Source organism: Phycodurus eques, chromosome 7 (genome assembly GCF_024500275.1).
Source record: "Phycodurus eques isolate BA_2022a chromosome 7, UOR_Pequ_1.1, whole genome shotgun sequence".
NCBI classification, from domain to species: Eukaryota; Metazoa; Chordata; class Actinopteri; order Syngnathiformes; family Syngnathidae; genus Phycodurus; species Phycodurus eques.
The window spans coordinates 26,902,708-26,908,707 of NC_084531.1; the positions used below are offsets into that span (position 1 = coordinate 26,902,708).

A 6,000-nucleotide genomic window follows, 5' to 3' on the forward strand; every position below is an offset into this window, starting at 1 on the left:
GTTTAGTTTCTGTATTGAGACTGGCAAGAGTATTGTCTTTCATAAATTGGTGGCTTATTTCTCTCTCATAGTTGTCAATGAGGGGATTCTCATTATACAATGAGGGGATTCCGATGGCACAACAAGTGTCCATGTGGCCTTATGGCGAAGGCATCTGACTTCGGATCAGCAGATTGAGGTTTCGAGTCCATTCATGGTCAAGGCTCATGAGCTTTGAAAATGACAATTTGAAATACATGACGACTGTGCAAATGACTATGTGGCTTAATGGAGAAGGTGTCTGACTTCGGATCAGAAGATTGAGGGTTAGAGTCCTTTCATGGTCGAGGCTCTTTAGCTTTCAAAATGACAATTTGAAATACATCAAGACGATGCAAGTGTCCATGTGGACTAGTGGAGTAGGCGTCTGACTTCGGATCAGAAGATTGGGGGTTCGAGTCCGTTCGTTGTCGGGCATGTTTTGTTTCTGTATTGAGACTGGCAATCGTATTGTGTTTTATATAGTGGCATGGCTTATTTCTCTGTCATGATTGTCAATGAGGGGGTTCTGATGGTACAGTAAGTGGCCATGTGGCCTAATGGAGAAGTTGTCTGACTTTGGGTCAGAAGGTTGAGGGTTCGAGTCCCTTCATCGTGAAGGGTCTTTAGCTTCGGAAAAGATGTGCTCTTCCTCAACACACAGAGATCTTCTCGCATGGGAAGTTTTGTTTCTATGTCCTCATTGTCAATTCCAGTAATTACAGTAAACGACAATGTGACCTAATGGATAAGGCGTCTGACTTCGTATCAGAAGATTGAGGGTTCGAGTCCCTTCATCGTCAAGCATGTTTAGTTTCTGTATTGAGACTGACAATGGAGTTGTGTTTTATATATTGGCATGGGTTATTTCTCTGTCATGATTGTCAATGAGGGGATTCTGACAGTGCAATAAGTGGCCATGTGGCCTAATGGATAAGGCGTCTGACTTCGGATCAGAAGATTGAGGGTTCGAGTCCCTTCATGGTCGAGCATGTTTAGTTTCTGTATTGAGACTGGCAATAGTATTGTGTTTTATACTTTGAAGGCTTATTTCTCTGTCCTCAATGTCAATGAGGGGATTATGACTATGCAACAAGTGGCCATGTGGCCTAATGGATAAGGCGTCTGACTTCGGATCAGAAGATTGAGGGTTCGAGTCCCTTCATGGTCAAGGCTCTTTAGCTTCAGAAATGGGAAAAGACAACATGCAACATCTTAGTACCATGTCCTCTTCCACCCAGGTTGAAACCCGTTTCCAAAACCCCTGCTATCCTCAACATACAAAGGTCTTCATACCGTTGTTGAGCTGAATCTTTTGCACTATTCATTGTATTCATTCACATGGCCATGTGGCCAAATAAAGATTGAGGGTTCGAGTCCCGTAGGCTCTTCAGGTTTGGAAATGACAATGTGCAATCCATCAAGATTAAGCAAATGACTATGTGTACTCATGGCGAAGGCGTCTGACTTCGGATCAGAAGATTAAGGGGGTTCGAGTCACTTCAATCGAGTTTAGTTTCTGTCATTGTTGTCAATGAGGTGATTCTGATGGTACAATAAGTGGCCATCTGGTCTAATGGATAAGGCGTCTGACTTCGGATCAGATGATTGAGGGGTCAAGTATGATTAGGTTTTTGTATTGCGATTGGCAGTAATATGATGTGATATACCATTTTTGAGGTTGAATGCTTTTTCCAAAAGTATTTAAAGTAGGCTCTTGCTGAAGATAAGTTGTTATTCAATTGCTTATATGAAAAGTTAAAACTGAAACTATACCATACACAGGCAGTCGACCTCCGGCTGAACCGCACAATGGTGACATTTTACAGCACATCCAATCGGATTCTGACTGTGCACCAAGTGGCCATGTGGCCTAATGGATAAGGCGTCTGACTTCGGAGCAGAAAATTGAGGGTTCGAGTCCCTTCATGGTCATGGGTCTTCAGCTTCAGAAATGGGAAAAGATAAAATGCAACATCTTAGTATCATGTCCTCTTCCACCCAGGTTGAATCCTGTTTCCAAAAGCCTTGAATGCAGGCTCTTCCGTAAGCTATGTTGTAATTCTATTGCTTGTATTGTTAAAACTGAAGAGATACCATAAACTTTACTCCGAAACACAATATTAAGCATAAAAATAAATGGCTCAGATGATTTGATTTCAGCACTGCATAAACATAGGCAGCTCTTCCTCAACATACGAAGCTCTTCATAGGGTTGAATGCTGTTTCCACAAGTATCAGTATTCGGATCAGAAGACTGAGGGTTCGAGTCCCTTCATGGTCAAGGGTCTTTAGCTTCGAAAATGGGAAAAGATAAAATGCAACATCTGAGTATCATGTCCTCTTCATGGTCAAGGATGTTTAGTTTCTGTATTGCGATTGGCACTAGTATGATGTGTTATACCAATTTGGAGCACAGTTTCCAAAAGCAACTCAAATGCAATACCTTGATTTACAAAGATCTTACAGGTGAGTTTCATCCCTTCAACTTGCAGGGGCCAGACCGCGAATGGACCGCTGAAAAACAGTCAACTATATTTCTCTGTCCTCAATGTCAATGAGGGGATTATGACCATCCAATAAGTGACCATGTGGCCTAATGGATAAGGCGTCTGACTTCGGATCAGAAGATTGAGGGTTCGAGTCCCTTCATGGTCAAGGCTCTTTAGCTTCAGAAATGGGAAAAGATAACATGCAACATCTTAGTACCATGTCCTCTTCCACCCAGGTTGAAGCCTGTTTCCAAAAGCATGAAATGCAGCTCTTGCATTAGATATGTTGTCATTCTATTGCTTGTATTAAGTTAAAACTGAAGAGATATCATAAACTTTCACTCTGAAACACAATATTAAGCATACAAATAAATGGCTCACAGATGATTTGATTTCAGCACTGCATAAACATACTTAGCTCTTCCTCGACATACGAAGATCTTCACTCGCATGGGACGTTTTGTTTGTATGTCCTCATTGTCAATTCCAGTGATTGCATCAAAAGACCGTGTGGCCTAAAACTAAAAATATGCCAAAAACTTTGACCCCCAAAACACTTCAATGAAACACAATATTTAAGCATAACAATAAATGGCTTACAGATGATTTGATTCAGCACTGCATAAACATACGCAGCTCTTCCTCAACATACCGTTGTTGAGATGTATCACCTCAACATACGTTTCCTTGACAATTACTACTTTCCTATCAGCTGAGGTCGCCATTTTGTGGCATCTTAGCATGTTACAGAAAAGAGCATAGAAAAAAAATACACAACCTTGTTGAGTTTCTCAGGAAATAGCTTCGGATCAGAAGGTTGAGGGTTCGAGTCCCTTCATGGTCGAGGCTCTTTAGCTTTGGAAATGACAACTTGCTATAGATTAAGACTAAGCAAATGACTATGTGGCCTAATGGAGAAGGAGTCTGACTTCGGATCAGAAGATTGAGGGTTCGCGTCCCTTCATGGTCGAGCATGTTTAGTTTCTGTATTGAGACTGGCAACAGTATTGTGTTTTTGCCGTGGCTTATTTCTCTGTCCTCGTTGTCAATGAGTGGATTCTGATGGTACAGCAAGTGGCTATGTGGCCTAATGGAGAAGGCGTCTGACTTCGGCTGAGAAGATTAAGGGTTCGAGTCCCTTTGTGGTCAAGTATGTTTAGCTTCTGTATTGAGACTGGCAAGAGTATTGTCTTTTAGAAATTGGTGGCTTATTTCTCTCTCATAGTTGTCAATGAGGGACTCTCATTGTACAATAAGAGGCCATGTGGCCTAATGGAGAAGGTGTCTGACTTCGGATCAGAAGATTGAGGGTTCGAGTCCCTTCATGGTCGAGCAAGTTAAGTTTCTGCATTGAGACTAGGCAATAGTATTGTGTTTTACAGTCGTGGCTTATTTCTCTGTCCTCGTTGTCAACGAGGGGATTCTGATCGTACAATAAGAGGCCATGTGGCCTAATGGAGAAGGCGTCTGACTTCGGATCAGAAGATTAAGGGTTCGAGTCACTTCATGGTCAAAGCTCTTGAGCTTTGGAAATGACAATTTGCAATACATCAGAAGTATGCAAATGACTATGTGGCCTCATTGAGATGGCGTCTGACTTCGGATCAGAAGATTGAGGCTGCAAGTCCCTTCATGGTCAAGCATGTTTCGTTTCTGTATTGAGACTGGCAATAGTATTGTGTTTTGTAGTCGTGGCTTATTTCTCTGTCCTCGTTGTCTATGAGGGGATTCCGATGGTACAGTAAGTGGCCAAATGGAGAAGGCGTCTGACTTCGGCTCAGAAGATTAAGGGTTCGATTCCTTTCATGGTCAAGGCTCTTTAGCTTTGAAAATGACAATTTGCAATACATCAAGACAATACAAATTACAATGTGGCCAAATTGAGAAGGCATCTGACTTCGGATCAGAAAATTAAGGGTTCGAGTCCCTTCATGGTCAAGGGTTTTTGGCTTCAGAAAGATGTGCTCTTCCTCAACACACAAAGATCATCTCGCATGGGATGTTTTGTTTCTTTGTCCTCATTGTCAATTCCAGTGATTACAGTCTATACCTATGTTGCCTCATGGCGAAGGCATCTGACTTCGGATCAGAAGATTGAGGGATTGAGTCCCTTCATGGTAAACCCTCTTTAGCTTTGAAAATTACAATTTGCAATACATCAAGACTATGCAAATGACGATGTGGCCAAATTGAGAAGGCGTCTGACTTCGGATCAGAAGATTGAGGGTTTGAGTCCTTTCATGGTCAAGGCTCTTGAGCTTTGGAAATGACAATTTACAATACATCAACACGATGCAAATGACTATGTGGCCTAATGGAGAAGGCGCCTGACTTCGGATCAGAAGATCGAGGGTTCGAGTCCCTTCATGGTCAAGGGTATTTAGCTTTGGAAAAGATGTGCTCTTCCTCAACACACAAAGATCTTCTCGCATGGGATGTTTTGTTTCTATGTCCTCATTGTCAATTCCAGTGATTACACTAAATGACGATGTGGCCTAATGGAGAAGGCGTCTGACTTCGGATCAGAAGATTGAGGGTTCGAGTCCCTTCATGGTCGAGCAAGTTTAGTTTCTGTATTGAGACTGGCAAGAGTATTACCTTTTATAAATTGGTGGCTTATTTCTCTCTCATAGTTGTCAATGAGTGGATTCTCATGGAACAATAAGAGGCCATATGGCCTAATGGAGAAGGTGTCTGACTTCGGATCAGAAGATTGAGGGTTCGAGTCCCTTCGTGGTCGAGGGTCTATAGGTTCGTAAATGGGAAAAGATGTGCTCTTCCTCAACATACAGAGATCTTCTCACATGGGATGTTTTGTTTCTATGTCCTCATTGTCAATTCCAGTGATTACAGTAAATGACGATGTGGCCTAATGGAGAAGGCGCCTGACTTCGGATCAGAAAATTCAGGGTTCGTGTCCCTTCATGGTTGAGCATGTTCAGTTTCTGTATTTAGACTGGGAATTGTATTGTGTTTTACATATTGGCATGGCTTATTTCTCTGTCATGATTGTCAATGAGGGGATTCTGATGGCACAGTAAGTGGCCATGTGGCCTAATGGTTAAGGCGTCTGACTTTGATTCAGAAGATTGAATGTTAGAGTCTCTTCATGGTCAAGACTCTTTAGCTTTCGAAATGACAATTTGCAATACATCAAGACTATGCAAATGACAATGTGGCGAAATTGAGAAGGCGTCTGACTTCGGATCAGAAGATTGAGGGTTCGAGTCCCTTCATAGTCGAGCATGTTTAGTTTCTGTCTTGAGACTGGTGATAGAGTTGTGTTTTTTAGTGGCTTATTTCTATGTCCTTATTGTCAATGAGGGGATTCTGATGGCACAACAAGTGTCCATGTGGCCTAATGGAGAAGGCGTCTCACTTCGGATCAGAAGTTTGAGGGTTCGAAGTCAAGGCTCTTTAGCTTTGAAAATGACAATTTGCAATACATCAAGACTATGTAAATGTTGATGTGGCTTCATTGATAAGGCGT

At 42.1% G+C, this 6,000-nt stretch overlaps 8 non-coding genes across 8 annotated transcripts; all 8 read left to right on the forward strand.

Annotated features, from left to right (window-relative positions):
* Window positions 1-933: 933 nt before the first annotated feature.
* trnar-ucg (transfer RNA arginine (anticodon UCG)) lies at window positions 934-1,006 on the forward strand. The gene has a single exon. It is a non-coding gene; the product is annotated as a tRNA-Arg (tRNA).
* A 110-nt stretch (window positions 1,007-1,116) lies between these two features.
* Window positions 1,117-1,189, forward strand: trnar-ucg (transfer RNA arginine (anticodon UCG)). The gene has a single exon. It is a non-coding gene; the product is annotated as a tRNA-Arg (tRNA).
* Window positions 1,190-2,603: 1,414 nt separating this feature from the next.
* On the forward strand, window positions 2,604-2,676 carry trnar-ucg (transfer RNA arginine (anticodon UCG)). Its single transcript has one exon. It is a non-coding gene; the product is annotated as a tRNA-Arg (tRNA).
* Window positions 2,677-3,768: 1,092 nt separating this feature from the next.
* Window positions 3,769-3,841, forward strand: trnar-ucg (transfer RNA arginine (anticodon UCG)). Its single transcript has one exon. It is a non-coding gene; the product is annotated as a tRNA-Arg (tRNA).
* A 109-nt stretch (window positions 3,842-3,950) lies between these two features.
* trnar-ucg (transfer RNA arginine (anticodon UCG)) lies at window positions 3,951-4,023 on the forward strand. The gene has a single exon. It is a non-coding gene; the product is annotated as a tRNA-Arg (tRNA).
* Window positions 4,024-4,810: 787 nt separating this feature from the next.
* On the forward strand, window positions 4,811-4,883 carry trnar-ucg (transfer RNA arginine (anticodon UCG)). The gene has a single exon. It is a non-coding gene; the product is annotated as a tRNA-Arg (tRNA).
* Window positions 4,884-4,994: 111 nt separating this feature from the next.
* trnar-ucg (transfer RNA arginine (anticodon UCG)) lies at window positions 4,995-5,067 on the forward strand. Its single transcript has one exon. It is a non-coding gene; the product is annotated as a tRNA-Arg (tRNA).
* A 110-nt stretch (window positions 5,068-5,177) lies between these two features.
* On the forward strand, window positions 5,178-5,250 carry trnar-ucg (transfer RNA arginine (anticodon UCG)). The gene has a single exon. It is a non-coding gene; the product is annotated as a tRNA-Arg (tRNA).
* Window positions 5,251-6,000: the final 750 nt, after the last annotated feature.